The following is a 26212-nucleotide window of genomic DNA, read 5'->3' on the forward strand; positions in this document are numbered from 1 at the left end:
GTGAAACATGCAAGTACATTTTAAGTGGTAGATAGGTTAATCAGTTATTTGGATTTGGAATTATAGCAGAAGGATAGAGTAGGACAAAGGTTTGTATTTATTTATCGCTCGCTTGTTGACGCATGCTATTCAGGGAGCCTATAGAGGATTAGTGGTGAATTAATATGGTGAAATATGAGGTAATTTCAGTGGTGGGTATTAGTCTGTTACTTGGAGTGAGAAGGATAGCGGATGGATAAAAGGGGAAGAAAGATTTGCATTCATATAGCACTTGTTACCCCTGATGGGCGTTGAAACGCTTTTCTGGCGAGTAGCACGCCACTCCGGAACCCATAAAGGATTAGTGTTGAAAATGAGTATAGTATAAATATGAAGTAATTTGAGTAGTAGATATGTTATTCAGTTGTTTGGGCAGTATATTAGTATAGTTGAATATGGAATATGGAATTTGAGAAGTGAAACATGTTAGTCTGTTAATTTGTATTGAAAAAGGATAGTGGAGGAATAAAAGAGTGAAGGATTTAAAAAAAAAAATTTATTTAAAGTCTTAGCAGTAGGAAGAGGCTTTTGGATGAGTAAAAGGAGTTTTGGAGGGAAGGAGTCAGAGGGGAGAGTTTAGAAATGTTTGTTTTAGGGGATCGGTGTAGTAAAAAGAGGTGTCAGATGATGCAAGGAGGGGTAGAGCAGGAGAGAGTCTAGAAAATGTTATTTTGGCGATCATAGAAGTGGTATGGGGTTTGGGATAAATGAGAGAGTGGATGTAGAGGATATATTGATAGATCTATAGGATGAGAGAGAGATAGGGTAGTGCATTAGAAGGAGTAGTAGAAAGAAGTTTGAGAGGAGTCAGAAGGTTGGGCTAGAAGATATATTGAGTGAAGTATAGGCTGAGAAATAGGCTAGTGCATTGGAAGTTCACAAGACAGAAGTTGAATTTTAAATGGTTAGGCTATATATATGTTTTTCTACGGCACGACTGTGGTACGATCATGGAACAGGACGATTAAGCACTATACAAAGGAAGGAAAGTGTTGAAAAATGGTAACAAAAATAATTAGTATTCCATACAAGGAGGAAGTCACACATAATCCCCGTAAAAGGAGGTGGGCTCTGATGTATTGATGGTGAACCATTCATTGTGGCAGGATGTCAATCAAAGACAGATGACTGTATCTATGGCAGCTAAGAGGTCACGAAGCACAAGAAGTCAAGCGTTACCTGAGTCAACGAAGCGAGGTGCACCATCAGCAACCTGAAGAAGAGCAGTGTCTGTTCGACATCCTTGTCTAAACCCAGATCGAAAGCTGTCAATAAGATTTTTTAATGAGAAGTGTAGAACTTTCCCTAGATGTGTAGACCTGAGACAGGGCAGAAGCTGCTAGGCCATTAGCATTAGTAGAGGATGTCTTCAAAAGGGCTGCTATTTGACCAGTTTTCCGTTTGGGAACATATCTAGCACAAGTGAAGAGTTCACCAGAGAGGTGCAATGGAGTGACAGATGTTTGGCCAATTCCTAACATATGTTCCAGGTACTGCCTGAGTGTAGTGATTTGAGGGGTTTACCTTTGCTATAGTTTCGAGTAACTCTAGGTCCGAAATTTTGTACAAATGAGACAAAGTCCTAAGAGCTTTAAGGTTTACCTTGCAGTCGACTGGAGGGTGGGAAATTGGGGGAAGTGAGAGAGAGTTGGATGAACTTTACTTTTACAGAAAAAAAGGTACAAAGTCTTCACATTTAGATTCAGGAGCATCTATTGTATCAGAAACAGGCTATTGGAATATTTAACTAATTCAGAAAAACATTTTGGTCAATTCTCTGACGTATCCAGTAGCAATTTGAAGTGTGAGAACTTTGCCACGAAAATGTGAGGTTTGTAGTTTCTTCTGGGAGCCCTAAGCTGTATCAGATGTGTACAATATGGCAGGCGCGGTGCGTCCATTGGGGCGTAGGGGCGTAGTCCCACTAAGCCCCATGGACCAACCACGCCGTCACGTCATCACTGAAATAAAAATATAGCATGATCGCGCTACCCGCCGGCCGAGAATCCGGGAGACACCCGACTTTTCCGGAGTGCGCAGGGGAGGTGGGGGGGCTGGGCCAGCTGCAGCTTGAGTGACAGTCCACTCAGCTGCAGCAGTACTGCGCAAGTGAATGTTTGGGCACGAGCTATCCCGAGCATGCGCAGATAGTTTCCTGCTGAAGTCTCCCTTAGAGAGAGGACCAGGGGGCGGGCCGCAGCCCCCGGGGTTATAAAGGGTGACTGGGCGAGCAGTCACGGTGCCCCCTAGCCAATCCTGGCACTGCATGCAGCGCCAGGATTGGCTGGTCCAGAGGTCCATGTGCAGGCCAATCATTGTGTGACTTTGCGCCATCCGCTACCGTAACATACATTAAGTACATATGTCACACTGTGACACAGTGTGGATCATGAAATAATTTCCGTAGCTGCAAGTGCCCCTTTGCACAAAAGATATGAAGACATGCGTCAGCAGTACTTTCTCCTATCTCGGCACGAATTCGTGCAGAAATCTTTTTTGAAAATTTACTCTTTAAGACCAATTCCTAAAATCCAGTCGAAGGGAAGGTTCCCTACATGGCTCTGCAAGTGTGCACCTCCTACTCTGAATAACCCAAAATGTGAGCCTCTGGTATTTTTGACCCGTTTTTGACCTTGACGTGCACAGCAACCATGATCATGTTTAGGGTTGCTATTGTGATTCATTGCAATCCAGAACGGTCGGGTCCAGAGTAGCACACCCTGTGCACTTTCCATTTCAAGCGTGACCACTGTCTGCTCACTGGATGTCCATAAGTTAACAAGTGCTGGGTGGGTGGGTGGATGGATGGATGGATGGATGGATGGATGGATGCATGAATGAATGATGGATGCAGGATGGATGCAGGATGGGTGGATGGGTGGATGGATGGGCGGATGCATGAATGAATGATGGATGCAGGATGGATGGGTGGATGCATGAATGAATGATGGATGCAGGATGGATGGATGGATGGGTGGATGCATGAATGAATAATGGATGCAGGATGGATGCTGGATGGGTGGATGGGTGGATGGGTGGATGGGTGGATGCATGAATGAATGATGGATGCAGGATGGGTGGATGGGTGGATGGGTGGATGCATGAATGAATGATGGATGCAGGATGGATGCAGGATGGGTGGATGGATGGGTGGGTGGATGGGTGGATGGATGGGTGGATGGGTGGGTGGATGCATGAATGAATGAATGATGGATGCAGGATGGGTGGGTGGATGGATGGATGGGTGGATGCATGAATGAATGATGGATACAGGATGGATGCAGGATGGGTGGATGGATGGATGGGTGGATGGATGGATGGGTGGATGCATGAATGAATGATGGATGCAGGATAGATGCAGGATGGGTGGATGGATGGGTGGATGGATGGATGGATGGGTGGATGGATGGGTGGATGCATGAATGAATGATGGATGCAGGATGGATGCAGGATGGGTGGATGCATGAATGAATGATGTATGGATGCAGGATGGGTGGGTGGGTGGGTGGATGGATGGATGGATGGATGGATGGGTGGGTGGATGGATGGGTGGATGGATGGGTGGATGCATGAATGAATGATGGATGCAGGATGGATGCAGGATGGATGGGTGGATGGATGGATGGGTGGATGCATGAATGAATGAAGGATGCAGGATGGATGCAGGATGGGTGGATGGATGGGTGGATGCATGAATGAATGATGTATGGATGCAGAATGTGTGGGTGGATGGATGGGTGGGTGGATGGATGGGTGGGTGGATGGATGGATGGGTGGATGCATGAATGAATGAATGATGGATGCAGGATGGGTGGATGGATGGTGGATGGGTGGATGCATGAATGAATGATGGATGCAGGATGGATGCAGGATGGATGGGTGGATGGGTGGATGGATGGATGGGTGGATGCATGAATGATATATGGATGGATGCAAGGTGGTTCGGGCTCGCTCGCTGCGCTCGCTCTGGTGCAATATGCAAATTAGTTTATGCCACACCACTTTCAAATGTCACCAGCCGCCCCTGCAATATGGGGGTTGTCTGCTCGAGTAACCTCGGGTCTTTTTACTCCTCGACTAATTCTTTTGAGAACCATGGATGAGGGCTTTGGACTTTTCTTATTGCTTTTTAAAGGAATTCAATGAGTCAAGGCAAACAATCCCCAGGTGGTGCAGGTGCCTTGGTGCCAGGTATGGGCTGGATAGTTCCTAAGTCTGTAAAACATGTAAAATTAGTTATAATATGAAAGAGTCTCCTTTTGTATGTTCATTGCATGTAACTCTTTAATTTATGTTATTTTATAAGGGTTTATATTCGACTTACATTCTAAGCATGCACCACGCTGACTTCACTTAGAATATAGAATGGCTAGAACGTTTCAGTTTCCAGCTGATCTAAAAAGATGCAGACATATGATGCTGTTCCACCTAAATAAAGATTTCTAAATCATACAATTATTTGCATTTGATTTATCACAGTACCACATGCTTGAAAACTAAGCCTATTTGATTTAAAGCCGTGGTCTGCCACGTTGGCAATGCAGGGCTGCACCGTATTTACAACAATATAGTTCAGCTCTGCGGTTACCCCTGCGCTATCGCTAATTATAGCTGGTTAGCGCAATGCAGGCACCCTTGCACCAAAGTGCAAGGGTGCCTACTCTGTGGGAATGAATATTTATGTGTAGGAAGGGATACCTTCCTACACATAAATAATCATGCATGGCGTGTTGCTGTTTCTAGGAGTGCTGCACAATGCAGCACACATAGAAACAGCAAAAAAGAGGAGAAATAATGCATTTCTCCTCATTTCGCCATGTTCAGACTAGGTTTTTTTAGGTCTCAATTTTCACGCTGCCCCATATTTACACCACCCTTGTAAATATGGGGCACCTTCAAAATCAATGGGAATTCTGCGCAACTCCTACAGCAACACCCATTGCCTTTCCCTTTCACGCTAAGTATAGCGTGAAAGGGTGCCTAATTTACAAGGCAGCGTTAAGCCATGTGAAGTGGCTTAACACTGCCCTGTCAATAAATTGAAGCCACAGAAACATCGAAAAAAGTGACGTTACTGTGGCGATATGGGCTTGTAAATATGCCCCGAAGATCTGCATGTGAAAAAGCGAGATAAGGGGGGGGGGAGAGCTGGAGGGTGGGAAAGAGAAGCCAGTGTTTGTAGGACAGGAAGCAACATGTAGGTCAGAGGGTAGGGATGAGGTACAAAAAAGTGTGTAGGACTACTTGAAGGCCCATCCCCAAAACATAATAGGAGAAGTAATATGGCAATTTAACCCTCCACGATGTTCTGTGGGCTTCAAGAACAGCCCACTAAAGCAATGGCAAACCATGAGAAATTAATACAATAGCAAGCTGACTTCCACCCATTCTAAATATTTCTTCTATTTGTACTTTTTAAAGTATTCATATTATATGAGGGGCACCAGGCAGCTAAAGCTGTTTGTAGCAATCAGGGTGTGAAGCAAACTTGAACATGATAGGCAGACCTGAAGCCATAATTCAGAAATCTTTCAAAAGGTCTTGAAAACCTGACTCTTCCATAAAGCAGATTAAGTTGTTGGCCCCCTTAAAGTCCAAGAAACCCTGATGAACAAACCATTTTAGCATAAAATAACTCATTTTAACTTAATTGTGTGTAAACATATTTGATGCTTGTAGTCTGAAGTCCGGAATGGACCTGGCCCTCCTAGACATACCTCAGTTGGACGACCCTGCCATGGTTGATTCTCCTTCCCAACATGAGTCTTTAAGCCCCGCCCTTCACTGTCTACAGAGACCTGCCTGAAGGTCCTTTTCTCCATCTCCTTATCTATATACCTGAAAAGTCCGTCCTTGCCCTGAATATTCATTTACAAGGACCTCGTCCTCCATAGACTTGTACTTGTTCTTACTAAAACAAAACAGACATAAACTCCATCCCCAGCATGAAAGTTTAACTCAAGTATCTGTGTCTGACTTCAAATACTCAAGCTTCATTTAACTCCAAAAGCCAAGCTCCAATGCCCCTGCCGAATCAGAATCTTAATCCTGATTGCTGAGGCCAAATCCCAATATTTGATCTTAAACTAAAGAATTTTAGACATGTCTCTAAGCATCAAAATTTAACCAGCTGTGACCCCAAATATTTAAACCTAAAACAAAGTCTCTAACTCTAAATGCATTCTTATTCTCTAAGTGCTACAACTCCAAAATGAATCCTAATTATCACAGATTAAGATTAAACCTAGGGTATAGGGAGATAGTCTCGAACGAGGCAAAGACACAATCGCTAGCAACTCTACATCGTTTATATGATGTGGGGGACAAATCGGGTAGGCTCCTGGCCTGGCTAAGCAGGAAAGAACGGGATGCGAGGTGGGTGGAACGAATCCAAATGGACGACGGTGGTATGTGGTGCACCGATGTGGAGATAGCGGAGGCATTCGCGACCCACTTCGAACGATTTTACAGAGCCAAAGACCTGGGGGACATAGATGTGGCACTACAATATCTGGAACAAATGGAGATACCAACACTATCTCCTGAGTCCAACTCGGTGCTGGAAACGGACATCACACTAGACGAGATATCAGAAGCCATAGCGAAATTAAAAACAGGCAAAATGCCGGGCCCCAACGGGTTCCCAGCGGAATTCTTCAAGAAGGCGTCGGATCTCCTAACACGCCATCTTAAAAACCTCCTTACTGACTCATATCAGCAGAAGTCACTGCCACCCGACCTCGCGTTGGCCACCATCGTGCCGATGCACAAAGAAGGCAAATCTAAAGAGGATTGCGCCTCCTATCACCCCATTTCCCTCCTTAATATGGAAGTGAAGGTGATAGCGACCATTTTAGCAACACGCATGAGGGCGGTGATCCCGGACCTTGTCCATATGGACCAGTCGGGGTTTCTCCCTGATAGAGCGACTAAACTAAACCTTAGGCGCACCCACAACTGGTTGCAAGAGGTCAAGGAGAGGAGTGAACCGCACTGGTTCCTCTCACTCGACGCAGAAAAAGCGTTCGATGCGGTGCATTGGCCCTTCCTCATGGCGGTGCTCCAGCGGTTTGGCTTCGGACCGAAACTCCGTGGCTGGATACAGCTCCTATACAATGCCCCGAGAGCACGAGTGAGAGTGAACGGGAGATTATCCCGCGAATTCAAGGTTGAACGGGGCCCGCGACAGGGATGCCCGCTGTCCCCCCTCCTGTTTACACTAACCATCGAAATCTTAGCAATTAATATTAGACGGAACCCGGACATCCACGGCTTTTCTCTGGACCCCTCAGTAGCTGTGCAGGAAAAAATATCACTCTACGCAGACGATGTGCTGCTTTACATCACCAACCCCGGCATAACAGTCCCAGAGTTATTTCGGGAACTGGGCAGCTTTGGGGCAAGAGCAGGCCATACCATAAACTGGCACAAGTCGGTTCTCTACGACCCACAGGGGAGGGAGCACTGGGGAGATATCCCAGAACGCCTGGTCACTACCTCCACAGGTTTTCAGTACCTGGGAGTATATATTACCCTAGACAGGAAACTCTCATTCTCCAAGAATATAGACAGAATTATGGGGGACGCTGTGCAGGACATGGACAGATGGAAACGGTTGCCGCTCACGCTCCTGGGCAGGGCGGTGATGTACAAAATGATTACCCTGCCTAAGTTCCTCTATGCACTCAAAATGAATACTACCCACTCCCGACCAATACGATACAAAAGATACATGCAGATCTTCGCACCTTTTTATGGCTGGGAAAGCAACCGCGAATAGCCCTACAGACACTCCAACGGCACCAATACAGTGGGGGTATCTCTCTACCTAACTTGGAGGCCTACTACTGGGCGGAACACCTGACCCCGATAAACGACTGGATCCATGTCCCGGCGGACCACCCGACATATACACTCGAAAGACATACTCTGTCACCCAGAAACATTCTGTATTATCTGTACGGTGGTAAGGCGAGGAAGTCGCTACTACCTGCGACGGTCATCACACTGACGGCATGGCGGCAGGCGACCAAACGCACGGGATAGGAAGGAAAACCCACCAGACAAACACCGTTGTGGCATTGCCGGTGGCTGACGGAACTTGGTAAGCTCAGGGGCTTCCAACGGTGGGACGATATCGGTATATCAAACATAGGTGACGTGATCTCCAGGGGGGAATTGAAGTCATTCCAGACACTCCGGACTGAATTCGGGCTCCATCACTCACAGATGTTTAAATACACGCAGTTGAGACATGCCTGGAGGGCACAAAAGGTTCCACTTGCGGAAATACCTGAATACACACCATTGGAGGGCAGACTCCTCCAGGAACATATAGTGGGCAAAGCGGTTTCCCTCACTTACAAAACCCTGACTAATAACATACTGGGCGACCTGGCGAGACTTAGGGGCGTATGGGAGGCAGAGGTGGGTGAGATGGAAGATCTAGACTGGGAGATGGTCCTCATGCATCCTCGAGAGGTAGCGATCAAGTCTAGGTTATGTCTCATTCAGTTAAACGTGCTTCATAGGACGTATTTTGACAGAGTGAGACTACTTAAAATGGGGAAAATAAACGACTCCACATGCCTTAGGTGCGGCCGACAGCAAGGGGACTTCTACCATACCATATGGGGATGCACAAACATACAAACCTACTGGTCATGCATCTTTACTGAACTTGGGGAGGTTTTAGGGGTGGAACTCACGCAGGAGCCTAAGTTGGCCCTACTGGGCATGACCACCGAAGTAGACCTGCCTCGACCTCTGCTCATATTTCTGGTACTAGCGTTGGTGGTTGCCAAACGAGACATAGCAAAATACTGGGGGACCGCAGAATCGCCGAACATTGAGGAATGGAGAAGGGGGCTGGACCTCTACATGGCAGCGGAGAGGGTGACTTATAAGGCAAGAGGGTGCCCCAAAAAATTCCTAAGAGTGTGGGCCAAGTGGAGGCAGTATCATGGTCTGGAGGGGGGCAGTGAGGGAGGGCGTCGGAGGGAAGGAGAGGAGTGCAACATAAAATGTTAGGAACGAGGACCTGTATTCACTGTGACACCCCGCTACGAGGTACCTCGGGAAGGTGGGAACAGGTTGTGAACTAGATATGCGAAAGATGGTGGTTGCATGGGGGGGAGGGATGGGATGGGGTGGGGTGGGAAGGATTGTGCATGACTATGTCTGAGTCAGCGGCGAATGACCATCGACAGCAACCCAAGGTGTGATACGTGGCTCGGCAAAAGATTGTCGCACTTGCGGCAGTTCAGTTGAACTGTTGAGAGGGGGAGGGGGAGGAGTTGGGGGTTCAATGGGGACTCAATTAAAACTAAAAAAGCATATACTGTGGTAGAACGTAATATCTCCCCGTTAATGAGGAAAGTAAGTTTAGAATTGGCCAGAATAAATAATCTTAGACTTACACGTTAGTGGGCCGCACAAATGTAATTAAAATGCTTATACTTCCCAAATTCCTTTATTTTTTCCGCACGATACCTCTTATGTTTGAATCAATCTGGTTTAATAAGCTGGAGTCAATTCTAAATAAATTTATATGGTCATATGGAAAGACCAGAAGGGCTTATAAGTTTATGACTTTACCAAGGGCTAGTGGAGGTTGGGGGGTTCCGGACTTTAGGTTATATTATTGGGCCTCTGTACTTCAATATACCCAGGGCTTGCTGGGAGCAAGTGAATTAGATTTGAATGTTAAATCCTTTTCAACTATTGTATATTCTCTGGTAATGGGTTCAGACTCCGCAAATGCTTTCTTAAACTGTGCTGATTTTTCTTATTATAAACGCACACGCTTTAAGACAGTTATGGCTGCGTATAAATCATGGTCAGCAGTAGCAAAAAGATGTGGATTGGGTAGATACAATAGATATACCAGATTATATAGGAATAAAACACTACCATCTTCAATCTTTTCCGATGCTATAATGGCAGAATGGGATATGAAAGGAATTAAAAAGATAGGAGATTTGTTGGGATTAGATGAAAATCTATTACAATTCTCAGATTTGATGTCAAAATATAATATAACAAGACATAGCTTTTTTAAGTATTTGCAGATTAGGAGCTTTTTCAGTAAGAAAAAAGGAGGAGAAAGTGGATTTGGAAAAGTTAATCTTATGGAATCTATAGAGCAGGGCGGGGGGGGCTCTATCCGTTATTTCTATGCCAGTTTAGTAGAACTAAAAAAAGATGACACTGGAAAATTTGGTGATAAATGGGCAGGGAAATTAGGGATACAGAGCCAGTGTTTCCTGGACTCGCTGGAATTAGGATGTTCTGTTTTGTGCTCTGCCCCGCTCCAATCTCAACATTTCAAAACCTTATATCAACTCTACCACACACCGGACCGCATTGCGCAATGGGGTGCGACCACAGGGATTACCTGCTTTCGCTGCAGTGCATCGGCAGCAGATAGTATTCACATTTTTGCGCAATGCCCACAATTAGGTATTTTATTGAAGGGAATTGAAGGATTTTTGGGTCATACATTAGGTTTGAATGTGACGTTAACACCAGCTATAATTATGTTAGGGGTTAGGGGATTTGATGGTGATCATCCTGAATTTCTATTTTTAGCAATGGCGGTGTACAGGTTATTAATTGCTAGAGCCTGGCGGGATCCTTTACCTCCGACAACACAACAATGGATTGCTTTATTATTGGGGACTTTTAACCTTGAAAGGGGCATATATGCTAGGAAAGGTAAAAGGGTAAGAAGATTGGGTCTGAAAATATGGGAACCAGTCTACCATTGGAAAGAGAGAATAAATGTAAATTCTGGATGAATTAACAATATTTAGTTTTTTTCCCTTCTTATAGGTTTTTTTTTTTTTTTTTTTTTTTTTTTTTTGGGCTGTATAAAGGGAAAAAGTTTTGATTAGGGATATACAGTATTTTTTTTTTTACAGTAATTTTTTGTTTTACTTAATTTCTGTATATATATTATGTATTTTGTGTATGTCGTATATGCTGTGTGCCAAGAAAAATTGTGTTTTATCTTACAATAAAAATATTTTTAAAAAAAAAAAAAAAAAAAAAAAAAGCAGATATTCAATATGATATGGATTGCTAATGCCGGCTACGCTGGTATGCCTACAGCATGCACCTTACTAACGCCGCCCAACCTCCGGGATGTGGGCTGATTGGCCGTGTGACACCGTGTTTTTTACATATTGACTCTCCCGCGTCTGGGACAGCTGAGAATTGCATACCATGCTGGCCTCTTTCTTTATCTGCAATAAAAATAATTTACAAAAAAAAAAAAAGATTAAACCTAGGATACACTGCTTAGCCAAAACACCTACATATAGGATACGCCATAAAAAATGCCTAAACACTTAAACCTAAGCACTGACTGTTAAACATAAACAGCAAGTCTAAGACTGTAAACCTAACGCTAAGCTCAAATGTCTGTTGATACACAATCAGGCCTAAACATCTAAATCTGATACCTAAGGCAATCCACCTACATATTTCTAAACCTTTAGATTAATACCATGCTCCTAAGCCTTAAACTCTTTATAATTGGTTTAACCTCATGAATCTAAGCCTATTTCCCGAAATCCACATTTAAATCCCTCAGTTTACATCACATCTGCTGTGCCTAAATTGAAACCATTTGTCCATACCTAAACCTCTAGGCTAACGTTACTCCCTAAACCAAAACTTGTACGACTCAATCCCCTAAACCTATGTTTAATCTATTATTGGTAAACCTGGAATTTACGAGTAAAGCTTACTCTCATTTTGTAAAACTAACCCTTTCAATCCATTCTAACGAATTGTAGTCTTACTGGTTTAGACTAAAACCCTACATTTCATATTATTCGCCTGAATCCCAAACAAAGGGGCCGATTAGGATGGCGGACGGACTTGCGTCCGTCCGCCACCCCTGAGTAGGAGGGACCGTCCGCATGGGCAGCGGCGGTCCCCCCATGGCAATTAGGATGTGACCGCCAGGGTGGCGGTCACATCCTCTATTTTTAACATTGCGGCGGGTGCAGCTTCAAGCTGCACCCGCCGCAATGTTAAAAATGCATGTGTTGCATTTACATGCACAAAGCGTCAGGCACCGCACGGTGCCTGCTGCTTTGTGTACGCAAATGCAGGGGGGTACCATAGGTACCCCCCATGTGCACCCCCCACCCCCCATTCACCCAGGGGGCCCGCAACGGGCCCCCAAAGTGAATGTCCGTATGCTTTTCCATGGCGGAAAAGCCGCCGTGGAAAAGCATATTTACACCAACATCATAATATGACGGACGGTGTCTCATAGACACCGCCTGCCATGTTATAGCTTTTCCGCCGCGGTCGGAAGCCGACAGCGGCGGAAAAGCGGCGGACGGAATTCCAGACCCACCAGCCATCCTAATTTGGCGGTGGGTCTTTGGAGTCTCCGCCGCGGTTTTTCCGCATCCTCCAGGCCGGCGGACACTTCCGCCGGCCCGGAGGATGCGGAAAAACTGCCATCCTAATCGGCCCCAAAGTGTGCCCACAATCTCTACTTCTGGATGAAGGAAAACTATTTCTGCTTGAATAGTGACAAAACTGAGATCATGCTTCCTAATGGTACAAAGGAGAATCAATCCTATTTCCATTACTCTTAATCCCGGCAACATCTCCTGTCCCTACAAAGAATCCAAGCATCACTGTAGACTCTGTAATCACTTAAATGGAGAATTCAATTCACAGTTCTCTGTGCAGTGCATATGGCCCAGTGGATCACAGGCCCTCGTAGCCGCAGGAGCTTGCCCACACTAGTGACCAGAGTTACATGGCCATTAAAGTTCTCCTGATCTGCCATCCAAAACAAATGATGCAGAAGCCTGGCAGGAGGGAATCTGAGCACCATGAGCGAGGCTCTGAGATACTCTCAGTTCAACAGTGAGAAGGGATCCTAACCATGGACTCTTGCAAACGCTCCTGGAGCCTCTTACCCGCCAACATCAATGAACAAGCATTGGCATTGCCAATAGATCTCGCCTTTGGGACCTTGTAAGTGTTTAGCAATGCAACAGTTTATGTTGTAGCACCAAGGATATTGTGCTGCATAACTAAGGGGCCGATTAGGATGGCGGTTTTTCCACATCCTCCGGGCCGGCGGAAGTGTCCGCCGGCCTGGAGGATGCGGAAAAACTGCGGCGGAGACTCCAAAGACCCACCGCCAAATTAGGATGGCTGGTGGGTCTGGAATTCCGTCCGCCGCTTTTCCGCCGCTGTCGGCTTCCGACCGCGGCGGAAAAGCTATAACATGGCAGGCGGTGTCTATGAGACACCGTCCGTCATATTATGATGTTGGTGTAAATATGCTTTTCCACGGCGGCTTTTCCGCCATGGAAAAGCATACGGACATTCACTTTGGGGGTCCGTTGCGGGCCCCCTGGGTGAATGGGGGGTGGGGGGTGCACATGGGGGGTACCTATGGTACCCCCCTGCATTTGCGTACACAAAGCAGCAGGCACCGTGCGGTGCCTGCCGCTTTGTGCATGTAAATGCAACACATGCATTTTTAACATTGCGGCGGGTGCAGCTTGAAGCTGCACCCGCCGCAATGTTAAAAATAGAGGATGTGACCGCCACCCTGGCGGTCACATCCTAATTGCCATGGAGGGACCGCCGCTGCCCATGCGGACGGTCCCTCCTACTCAGGGGTGGCGGACGGACGCAAGTCCGTCCGCCATCCTAATCGGCCCCTAAATACTGATAAGTTACCAAAAGCGAGACCTATTGGCTATGCCAATGCTTATTTAAAGAGTGCTTGGTCTGGGGAAGCATAAACTCAGGATTCAGAACGTAACACAGTGGTTAGGGTTGACTTTACTAATAATAATTTTATTCTACCCACACAAACACTTTTTAGTAAAATTCGGTTAGTCAAAAACTGGGAAAAATCCATAACTCTAACCTGTACCCTGCACTTTGATGCCAGTTCATAGCTAACTGTGCTAGATTATGATTGTAACTTATGAACTGCACAGTAACAAAAGGATCTCTGTGTCAAAAGCAGCATCCCACTGAGCATTGCATATGAAATACTGTTTTGTAATCTGCTTAGTACACATTCTTTGCAGAAGGCATATTGAATCTATGGCTATCTGTGATGAGTCAAAACTGCTACTAGACAAAGCTGTGAGCTCTCTCCAGCATGTACATTAATCACCAGAGTTATTTTGGCACATTTATTGATGCCTACACGCAGTTGGCTATACAAGGAACTCTGCAGTGCTTTTATAACTGCTGCACTGCTACAAGTAACTAAAGCGGCCCCCACCCTTCCAGCCTGTCTGGCCTTGATGCAGATGTAGTGTTCCTTTCTGCTGCATGACGCTCTTTCACTAAGGTAATTTTTCACATTGAGGGAATGTGATGTGACCTCACTTGTATTGCAAATATAACCTCAGAAACATTTATGCAGAGTTTAAACATTTTGTGCCTTCGCGACAATTTTGTTCTGCTGAACTTTGTACACAAAATGTCTTTTTCACGGGCCTAGACGTGCCAGAACATAGGGTAATTAGAACAATCATATTTGCAGACGGCATCTCTGTCTTTATCGGAAACTTAAACTACATCTCTCCTTAATGGAACCAACAATCTCCACCTGTGGCTGTGCAAAGGTTGGGAATAAAATGTACATTTTCGTTCTACGCCCGTCCCTTGCTTGTGGTCAATGGTAAGTGAAGTCTGCATAATCGAGCCACCTTCCTGGCTGTGGCAACCCTGGGACCCTAAATAAAGCTGCCCCTTACAGTCACCGCAGAGAAGAGAGAACAAGTAATGCAATTGTTATATAGCGAGAACTTCTTGCTTTGTTTCACTCTCACCTGTCGCACCGTGCAGACGGCAGACCGTTGGAAAATGATGGTCCCATTGGCCACTGCATGTGCAGTTTACACTGCGCAAGTGAGCATGACGCCCCTTTGCTGGGGCAGCTGTGCGCTATTCAAAAATGTATAACATAACATAACAATACAGTCGCACCAGCCTGCCCCACCCATAAGACCACGCAGCAGCACACGCAAGATGCATGCACTATCTGTAACATCGTGAACGTGCGCGCGAGCATAACTATAAAACTAACTGATCCAAGACCCAGTTAGTGATTCAGTGATGGACTGAACCGAGGGGGCCCCTGAAGCTCGGGGCCCTTCGCACCCCAGGGGCTTATGTTACACCAGTGCATGTGCAGCTCTCTAGCTCTCCTTTGTTTGACTCCACACAGAGGGCAGGTTCCCGTTCGCACCGGCATGTTCACAGCAACAGCAACACTAAAATACTTGGCACATACACAGGGCTCAAGTCATAAAGAATGAAATGGGAGGACTCACTAAGTTCAGCAGAATGGATGTGACATTACCACGTGTGACATCTCAGGAAGTGACATCACTGTGTGTGATATCACAGGAAATGTCATCACAACCCATGACCTCACAGTAAGTGACACCAGATCTTAAGACCACACAAATGTTTAGCAGGTCTACCATGAGTACATTTGAGGGCATTACAATTTTTAACAAATTAGATTTTGCATTGGGGTTGTGCCAAAATATTGACACAAGTCAGACAGAAAATATGGGCTTCAACTTATACATTTATTTTTTTAAACCCTGCCACATAGAAATTGGCAACAATGAGAAACATGGCAGTACATCTGGTCTGCTTAACTGGTGGCAGTGTCTGTATTTTATAATATCTTATGGGGTTAAGGCACCTGCTGAAGAGATCTTTGTGTGCTTGCTAAATCTCAGGGAATAATAATAATGGTAAGATAACTGGAGGATAACGTATTTGCCGGAGGATCTGTATTGTGCCTAGTCTGAGTTTTGAATCAAAGTAGCAAAGAGGGTGTCTACTGCAAATCACATTATGTAACACGCAGATGACAGATTTTTATTTTATGTAAATGGGTAAGTGGGTTACTGCTTTTAAGACATTGATCCTTTTCTTACTTGCAGTTCATAAATTGTAACCCTTCTAATATAGCACAGTGTGGTATGAAGGACATGTGGCCTCTACACCTTGTAACCCTCACTGTCTTAAGTGACACATCCTTTATATTGATGTACACACATATGATTTATCGTAAAGTGCGCCGACACTCTGCATCAGGATGAGAAGTGCCAAAGCACTATAAAAGAAATACAATGATATAGTGACATTTAAATTGTTATTTGTGTAAATACTGAGGTGACAAATGCATCTGACATTCTTACAGTGTATGTGTATCTCTTAAGGGACTTAACAAAGTCAAAAGCATTTCTCTGTTAAGTACCTGTGAAACAATAAGATGTGAACCTCTGTTTCCACTCTATTGCATCTGGGTGTGAGGCTCCAGATAGCTTCCAGCCAGGTTACTCCAACAAAAAAAGGCCTAATTGCCCCTTAACTCCGGCTTTTGTTATGGGCAAAGCTGGAATCTTATAAGCCACTTCCCCGACTCCACGTTGCTGCTCGGAACAAAAGCAGAACACGTGCTGGCCCTGCTGAAAGTGTCCGGGTGTCAGAATATTACACCGGGACAAGTTCAGCACATTTCTGTTAATCGCGGGAGAAGAAAAAAGGGAATGTGGTGCTCCACTGAAAATGGCCATTTTGCAGCAGGTTGACAGCGTCTGGAAATAGTGGATAGTTGGCGTCTACCTGTGTCAACCCTCAACTGTAGCTTTGCACATAGGCCACACTGCATCCACACACCTCTCCATCCATACACACAAGTATTATACGTAGGCAAGGGTGACATTTCCATTCTGTTATGTTATGTTATGCTATGTTGTGTTATGTTATATAGATCTCTAGAGCATACTATCACCCGGGAGGGTATCCTGGCACTGAGCAGGTCAGTGCTAAATTTGTAAAATAATAAGTTCCAGGGCTCTCATCAGTAGGCCACTGTCGCTTGTACCACCCATTGCCATTTCAGCGCTACCAATGACAGTACCGAACCAACTACTAACAATGCAGACTATTCAAGGCCCCAAGAGCTAGAACAATGGCTTGAGTGGAGGCAATAACTTCTTTTTGAATATGTATTGAATTAATAAACAGCTGTTGTTGTGCTTGTTTCTAAATTAGACAAACAGCACCACCGAGACTGTCATAAGTGCTGGTGTTGACAATTAAGTGCAGGTCCTGAGCACCAGAAACTACAGGCTCAAATTAAGCACTGTATGTAGTGCCTTGAAAGTGTGGGTGAGGAGTTTGAATTGTGCTAGTTTTTGAATGGGTAGCCAGTGGAGCTCCTTCAGGTGTGGTAGGATGTGACAGCAGTGCGGGAGGTTGAGGGTGATTGGCCGCCGAGTTCTGATTGGTCCACAGCCTTCTTGTGAGTTTTTTGTTGATCCCGACATAGAGGTTGCTCCTGTAGTCCAGCTTGCTTGTGATCAGTGCCTGTATGACAGTTATTCGGGTGCTGATTGGGAGATATTTGAAAAAGTTCCACAGCATATTCAGGGTACGGAAGCATGAGGCGGTGACAGCAATGACTTTGGCGGTCATATTGAGTTTGTTGCTGATGATGATCCTGAGGTTCTTGGTGTGTGTGGTGAGGGTGGGTGTTTGTTCTAGCTCTGTTGGCTACCAGGTGGAGTTCCATTGTGGTGTGCTCTTCCCGTAGATCACATGTTTGGTCTTGTCGGTGTTCAGCTTTAGACAGTTGGTCTTCATCCAGTGGGTGATTCCAGCCATGCAGGCTTTGAATTTGATCCGGGTACTGGGCATTATGTCCATGAGGTAGAGAATGAGTTGTGTGTATTTCGCGTAGGAGAGGACATTGATATTATGAGTGGGGATGATGCTGGCTAGAGAGATCATGTATGTGTTGAAGAAGGTAGGGTTCGGGGAGGATCTTTGCGGAACTTCGCAGATTAGGTTGCGGGCATCCGAGGTGTACAGTGCCAGGCTGACTGACTGGGTCCTTACAGTCAGGAAGGAGTAGATTAATCGGAGTGCTTGTTCTTGGATTCTGATGTCGTGTAGGCATTACATGAGGCTGGGGTGGGAGACTATGTCAAATGCTGCAGAGTGGTCCAGGAGTAAGGCAGCATCATGCCTCCTGTGCCCAGAGTCATGCGGATGTCTTCCAATGCAGCATGGAGGGAAATTTCTGTGCTAGTGTAATCATTTGTCATTTCACATTACGTTGTTTTCCAAAATTCCCCATAGTATGCTATTATGCTACTTTGCATAATTATACGCCACTTTCAGTAAACATTTAGCACAAGCACACTGGAGCAAAGTGAACAACCAGAACACGAGCGGCTGCTGCTGGTAGCACTAGTATTTTGTGCATTATGCTTTTAGTGTGAAATGCACCCATGTGCTCATAAAGGACACAAAGATAAATTTCACACAAAAATGTTGCACTAAGGGCCAGTTTTCAATTTTACATAATTAAAAAAGAATTCTTGGGATAATCCAAACAAATACCTGTTAAAACTATTACAGTGATAGAAATTACTCATGTTTGCATTTAAACAGTGTTTTCACACAATAACACTTAAATGATTGACAATGGTGTATTTTTCCAGTAACCAGCTTTAAAGTGCTACACAGTGTAAAGGGGAAGCAAAGTGAAATTCATGGCACAATGTAAAACAGAATACATGATTGCCAGGAAGTATAACAGTAGAATGTTGTGCTTCTAATCTTATCCCTATTTTTAGTGAGGGCTCATTATTTTTATTAGATAGCATGTAAGTTCAGAAATATTGCATGCATTATAGGATAAAGAAAAGTACTTTCGAAGTGAATTTACACTTAAGAGAAAACCACGTCCTGGATCAATGATTGAGCAAAGCAGAAGATAAGTCACAAATGTTCTGGTCTGAAAATGGTAGTAAAAAATTGAGAAATAGTCAACTTTAAAGTATCATACCTATTTGGTCTGAAAACAGCAGTCTGGTTGAGGTCTGTTTCAAAGTCCAAACAAACCTAGGATCAAGTAAGCATGTGTATTTTTCAAGATGGATGATTGATCGTAAATCATTGTGCCATGTGTTGAGATGGGAGTGTTCCCTGAATGGAATACGGGTATGCTCCCCTAACCTGAGTGCCCAGTGGATGTGAATCTGATATCCTGACTTTTACTTTGGCCCCAATGTCATGCTAACCTAAGGTGTTCACAGAGGTCTAGGCCTGTCTCCGACAATGTGAGGTCCAGGACCTGTCCTATGACATATAGAGGTGTACCGAGCATACCTTCACAGTGAATGATGGACTACTGTCTCTGTTCTAGGTTCATCGCGTAAAGTGGTGTATTCAGTGTATTGTGTGTGATTTCATATCGTACGACCAAATCTTTATGTCGGTGTCTGTCACTCCCTCCTCCAAACTTCAGCAGCGCCCCGCTGGGACAGAAATAGATGTAAGTAAGTGAAAATTTGGGGAGAAGAGGGCCATGCCACGCCTCAAATGAGTCTGCCCTCCTTTGCAAACCAAAGGCTTCCTACAACGTACGATTTCAAACTTCATTGTCCCCCACACGACTGTTAGTATATTAGTATAATTATGCCATAATTAACTATACATGTATTTTTAAATGTGGTCTCCAGGCTCAGTCTGTTAATATGATCTTTGTTTATGCACTGAATAAAGCCCTATAAAAGGCAGAGATTGTCGCCGGCACACCCCTTTGGGCTGTTGAAATCTGCCTGGAAGCCTTGCTCTGGTGTGTGATGGCCGAGTGCGGTGTGTGCGGGAGGTCCTACCGACAATTATCATGTGAAGGTCTGCTGTTTTGTGAGACCTAGCACCTTGCACTGACACCCTGTGTGTATATCGAATGCATGTGTCTATACTGGGAGCCTGTGTTATATGTATGGTAGTAGAACTACGTGTGTGTGCGTGTGTGTGTGTATGTGCCTCGGTACATGTGTGTGTGTGTGTGACTAAGAACCAAAACAATTGGGTCAATTTTGAATGGCTCTCACTTAGCATTGAAATATTTAAAAAAGTGATGGATGGAATGCCTGAATTTATCTCAGCCACTGGTAATTACCTTGGGCGGCATCACAGTCCAATGTTATTTTGCACACAATGCTATCTAAATTTGGACCCAACCGTAGGCAAATCACCTCATTTCATTCCAGTCTCAATTATCTTGACCAATGAAAAGAGTTCTCTGCTGACTACTCAAAGAGCTGCTGTGTAATCAGGGCTGGTGTCACCTGACAGCCAGTCTCCCAGAGATAAAGGGATATCACCTGAAGGCATTACTTCTGAAGGAGTTAAAGATCTGTACGAAGAAGCCTGACTGTTTAGAGAGTAGGATTGTGCCTTGCCGTGCAGGAGAGATATAACATGGAGGAATGATTCTGGCATTATTGAGGCAGTGGCATGCCTGAGGGGGTAGGGGGTGGTGGGTGTTTCTTAGGGAGTTGGGGGAGAGGGGAGGGGAGAGGGTGGGGTGGCCGGCGGGGCGGAGGGTGGCATTCCCATGAGGAATCCTACTGGGATGTCCAATCTTAGGAGGTGATATGTATTTGAATTTGAATTTAAAAGCATTTGTACAGCGCTCGTTTACCAGGCGGTTTCATGGCGCTAGTGGCGGACGGTGGGCGGCAGAAACAGGAGGGATCTAGGTCAGGTAGGCCTGCGTGAAGAGGAAGGTTTTAAGGTTCTTCCGAAACAGGAGGTAGGAAGGAGAAGTGCGCAGAGCAGAAGGGAGGGAGTTCCAAAAGGTGGGGGCCAGGACAGCAAAACTAGATCCGCCCGCTTTCTGTTTTTTAAAACGAGGAATGGCGAGGAGAACCGAATAGGTGGAACGAAGTTCTCTGCCGGGATGATAAGGCTTAATGGCAGAACAGATGAATTCAGGAGCGGTGCCCGATCTGGCCTGATAAGTGAGGCAGCCAAGCTTGAAGAGGGCGCGCTCTTTTATTGGGAGCCAGTGCAGTGTTTTGAGCAGTGGGGTAGCCCGATGGTATTTGGGCAGGCCGTAGATCAGGCGAGCCGCCTGGTTCTGCACCAATTGCAGGCGGTGGATCGCGTAGGCAGGGGCCCCATTATAGACTATGTTACCATAGTCTATACGGGACAATACCATGGCCAGCACGATGACTTTTAAAGCAGTGGTGGAAAAAAAACGGGAAACTTTCCTAATTATCCTAAGGGAAAAGAAACGAGAGGAAACCACGGAACTAACTTGTGAATGGACAGTGAGTTGAGAGTTGAGGTAAATCCCCAGGGTTTTTACTTTAGGCACGGGGAGTGGAGGGACACCAAGGGAGGGGGGCCAGAAGGAAGGGGACCATGGACTGCAACCACCTCCGGTCAGAACCAGCTCGGTCTTGTCCGGGTTGAGCTACAGGTGGTTGCAGTTCATCCAGTCGTGGATGAACGTCATTACTGTCTGGACGTTCAGAGCAGATGAAGATGAGTGGGATAGATTGAAGATTAGCTGGAGGTCATCCGCGTAGTTAAACACGGTGACCTCCAGCTGCTGTAACATAAAGATGAGGGGGAAGATGTAGAGGTTAAACAGGAGGGGGGAAAGTGATGAGCCTTGGGGGACCCCGCACTCTACCTTGCGGGAGGCCGCAGTGTAGCCAGCCAGATGGACCGCTTGACTTCTCCCCGCCAGAAAAGACTGAAGCCATGAAAAGGCCAGGCCTTCTATGCCTGCCGCCCTGACACGATGGAGGAGGATGGAATGGTCCACCGTGTCAAAAGCGGCAGACAGGTCTAGGAGTATCAGGGCTTGCGGAAGGTTGGTGTCAATACCTTCATGCAATTTGTCCATTACTGAAATGACCACTTTCTCTGTAGAGTGCATGGGGCGAAAACCAGATTGACAGGGGGAGAGACAATGATTTGTCTCGATATGCATGGTTAAGGTAGTGGTGATATGGGTTTCGAGGACTTTAGCAAGGTAGGGCAGGAGTGAGATGGGACGGTAACTGGCAGGGGATAATTACATAAGGCTAGACATGGGGAGGGGGGGTGGAATGGCGGGAGGATGAGAGGCTCGATGCTGGGAGGGGAAGAAAGACCTTATGGCAATGAGCAGGGGGGATACCTGCATTGGCATTTATTTGCACCGCTTAATCAACTGTTGTGCCTTCTGGGCTATTTTTCCCATGATATCACCTTGAAAAACCAATAAAAATCTGTAAAAAAAAAAGGAATGAATCTGGCATAGGAGCACTCACATGACGTTGGCATATCTGGGAGAGCGACCGAGGAGTAATCCTTGCTGGGAAGAGATCCCCTGGTCACTCTGTACAGGATTGGTGAAACTGCACTGAGAAGTGTACCTGATTGTGCAATGGAGAAATAGCCTAGGAGTCTCCCATGGGCCAAGATGACTGGAACAACGTCGCAGACATCGATCAGAAACAGGAAGCCCCAAGTGGTCATTACTGCTTCATTGGCTGAAGAGCACTTACTCTGTTGACTGCAACCCCTGCCAAGAGAAGCACTGCTCCAAAGCAACTCTAGAGGGCCGCTAATGCTAAGACTGGTTCCACCACATGAACAAGCATTAGCAAAGTCCATAGAAATTACCCTGCACCCAAGGGCTGCTGCGGTGAGCAAGCCTCAGAGAAGATCGTAAGGTACTGGCTGCAACACCCCAATACCTGCTGCACAGCCCAGACAGCCATCAAATGAAGACAAGTAACAGTGGTCCTCACTGCACCTGGGGATGAGAGAGACTGAGACGCACAGGGGTAAACTCACCACCCTTGCTGAGACTGTGAGAGCTTAAAAAACATTTTAAGTCGTGTGAACTGAGTTGCCTAAGAGATCCAAGATAACTTTGAATAATCTGCACCTCAGTCTACTCCCTATTATGCTCGACAGTAATAGCAGGATCCCTGACCTCCCTGACCTCGGAGAGAGGTAAATATGTTACCAGGGTTGGGGAAGGGTGTAATACCTTGTTATTAGTGCAACTTATGACAACCAGGTGGATTGGATTGATTGAACTGTGTTGTATTTAGTTTTGCTGTGAGATCAAAAGTACTGGGCTGCGTATTATATTATTATGTCTTTTGTTTGACTGTTGAGTTCTGAGCTCTTGTCCTCCACACTACCTCCTTGAGAAGCCTGTGACTGCTCACCCGAACTACACTGACAGTGGCAGAAACTTTGACACATGGCCCGGTTAGCAGAGCCATTGGAGGACAGGCCCCAGGACCCTAGTGGCAAACAACCTCAACCACTGTAGTTAGGGCCAGTAGCACATATCTGCATTTTTGCCCCTCCCAAAGAGAGTCTGAAAATTGTCAGCAAGCGGTGTGAGATATGCAATCTCCAGTCACATCTTTCTTAAACACAGCATTACTTGAACAGTACGATTGCAGATACAAGTCTAGTGAGAGTAGACAATGTCACCCAGTCCCATTCCTGGGAGGTAGGGAAGAAACTGTAATATATTCTGGAGTTTCTGGAGGGTTACAATGATAGGATACCAGTGAGGGACTGCTTCGGCATCAGACTCTCTTAGCTTTTTAGTATAGGCTTCCCCAAGCACACCTGAGTGTCTCTAAATCAGGCTCTGTCAGACAGTCACCAGAGGGCGAAGTGGGACCTGATGCACAGACGGCCGCAAGAAACCAGCCAAGATAACTCCAAATGCAGTAGACACTCTTATATTTTACTGTGGCTGTCCTGGAAGGGGTGATGTAGAAAGTGGAGTTGTAAAATGTGTGGTGGACCTCTGCGTGTAACAAAGCGGTACAAAAGGGGGTGGTGATGGACGGAGCATCTGAACCAATCAAGCACTCACACCCAGTCAACAGATCTGGGTTTAATCCATCACCGTTCTTTAGCCCACTCTGCCACCCCAGCTCAGACATGGCCATATGCAAATCAGTCTGACCCTGTGCCTCATGGCAACAGTCCAGCCCGAACTGCCAAGCCATGCCTTCCCTGGACCGGAAACAAGCTTCCTAGGACCGGTTTCTGGCATTTCAGCCGTCTCCAGCCAGGCTTGCTTGAATCCAGTGGCAAAGTGAGCAAGAGACTCACGTCTGAGCATACCCTGCCAACTTATGGAGAACAAAGCGGTACAAAAGTGGGTGGTGATGGACAGAACATCTGAACCAATCAAACACTCACACCCAGTCAACAGATCTGGGTTTAATCCATCACCGTTCTTTAGCCCACTCTGCCACCCCAGTTCAGACATGGCCATATGCAAATCAGTCTGACTATGTGCCTCATGGGAACAGTCCAGCCCGAACTGCCATGCCATGCCTTCCCTGGACCGGAAACAAGCTTCCTAGGACCGGTTTCTGGCATTTCAGCCGTCTTCAGCCAGGCTTGCTTGAATCCAGTGGCAAAGGGAACAAGGGACTCACGTCTGAGCATACCCTGCCAACTTATGGCGAACAAAGCGGTACAAAAGGGGGTGGTGATGGACGGAGCATCTGAACCAATCAAACACTCACACCCAGTCAACAGATCTGGGTTTAATCCATCACCGTTCTTTAGCCCACTCTGCCACCCCAGTTCAGACATGGCCATGTGCAAATCAGTCTGACCCTGTGCTCATGGGAACAGTCCAGCCGGAACTGCCAAGCCATGCCTTCCCTGGACCAGAAACAAGCTTCCTAGGACCGCTTTCTGGCATTTCAGCCATCTTCAGCCAGGCTTGCTTGAATCCAGTGGCAAAGTGAGCAGGGGACTCACGACTGAGCATACCCTGCCAACTTATGGCAAACAAAGCGGTACAAAAGGTGGCAGAGTGGGCTAAAGAACGGTGATGGATTAAACCCAGATCTTTTGACTGGGTGTGAGTGTTTGATTGGTTCAGGTGCTCCGTCCATCACCACCCCCTTTTGTACCGCTTTGTAACAAAATGGGGCTAGCTTGCTAACTGAAATTTAGAGCTGCAGTGGGTGGCCAGAGCATAGACGTGGTTGGTTGGTAGCCACAACACCTAAAGAATCGCCTGCTGAAATCTTGTAATGGGCCTTAAAGACAAATGAAAATGTGTTTTTTCTTTGGACATGTCATGGTTTCCTGCAACTACAGGGATGGCAACGTTTTTTTGGGTTGATCTGGAGGAGTAATGAGATGGTGGACAAGCTGGTAAAATTCACCACCTACTACATAAGGTTTGTGGCCAATCATGGGACTACAGTGAATCCCTTGACATCCCTTATATACAAGAAACAGCCTAAGAAGCTGATTTGGACTGTGGGTCAGCCGTGGCCGGTGGAGGGAGTTCCGGTGGGGCAGAAAGGTGAGGCGGGGGAGGGCCAGAGTGGGGGGTGCAAAAAAACGGAATATGCATAACTGGAGGTAAGTAAACAATTTAATAAATAAAACGAATTTCGTAGCGCACCCTGCATAGCAAAATGCCACACCCCAGGGGCAGGGCATTCTTACAAGGGAGTGGGAAAGAAAACTGTTTAAAAAGCAGACCCCCTAGTCCCGCAGCCAAATTCTAGTGGGACGCATTCCAATCTCCAAGCCAAAATGTCCATATTTTTGGGGCATCTGTCCCAAGCTTGACATTTCCTTCATGGCGTGTAGTACTGACAGTGCCACCAAATGCACCTGAAGCTTCTTTATCAATGGAGGCTTCACTTTCAGTAATGAACAAAGGCATCCTTGGTGGCAGAAACAATATTCTTCTCGCGCCTTGGATAGTAAGACCCTAAAACTCCACAGCCCCCCAATTGTGAGAGTCAATAAGTTAAGAGGTCTCAGTGTAGGGTGACCAGATGCCTCAGAGTTGCCCAGACAGTCCCGGTTATTTGGTTAACCTTCCCAGCAGATTTCTGTCTCTTCTCCCAGGTTTTTGAAGAGGCTCCACTAAACTTACCTTGATCAGTTTCAGTGCTGTAATATGTGCCAGTCTTCTCAGAAATCAGTTTAATTAGCACCCATGATAGTCCTTAACAGCTGCATTTAATTCTGGACCTTTAGGATATCGGGGTCTGTGCTAGCCCCGTAGGTGAAGCGATGTCTTTCAAGTGGCCCTTCACCCCTGTGCAATGTGAAATTGTAGTCCTACTTCTATTTTTGAGAAATGTCTACATTTTTTGGCCTTAAACATATGGTCACCCTACCTCAGCGTGATGATGAGTTTGAAACGCCAGTTGGGGTCCACTCAACCTTTCACTCGCCCAGAGATCGACAAAATGAGCACCAATTTCATTAGGCCATCAACAACTGTATTAAATCCAAGGAGCTCGAGACCCCAGCCAAA

The sequence above is a fragment of the Lissotriton helveticus genome, chromosome 3_2 (assembly GCF_964261635.1).
Source record: "Lissotriton helveticus chromosome 3_2, aLisHel1.1, whole genome shotgun sequence".
NCBI classification, from domain to species: domain Eukaryota; kingdom Metazoa; phylum Chordata; class Amphibia; order Caudata; family Salamandridae; genus Lissotriton; species Lissotriton helveticus.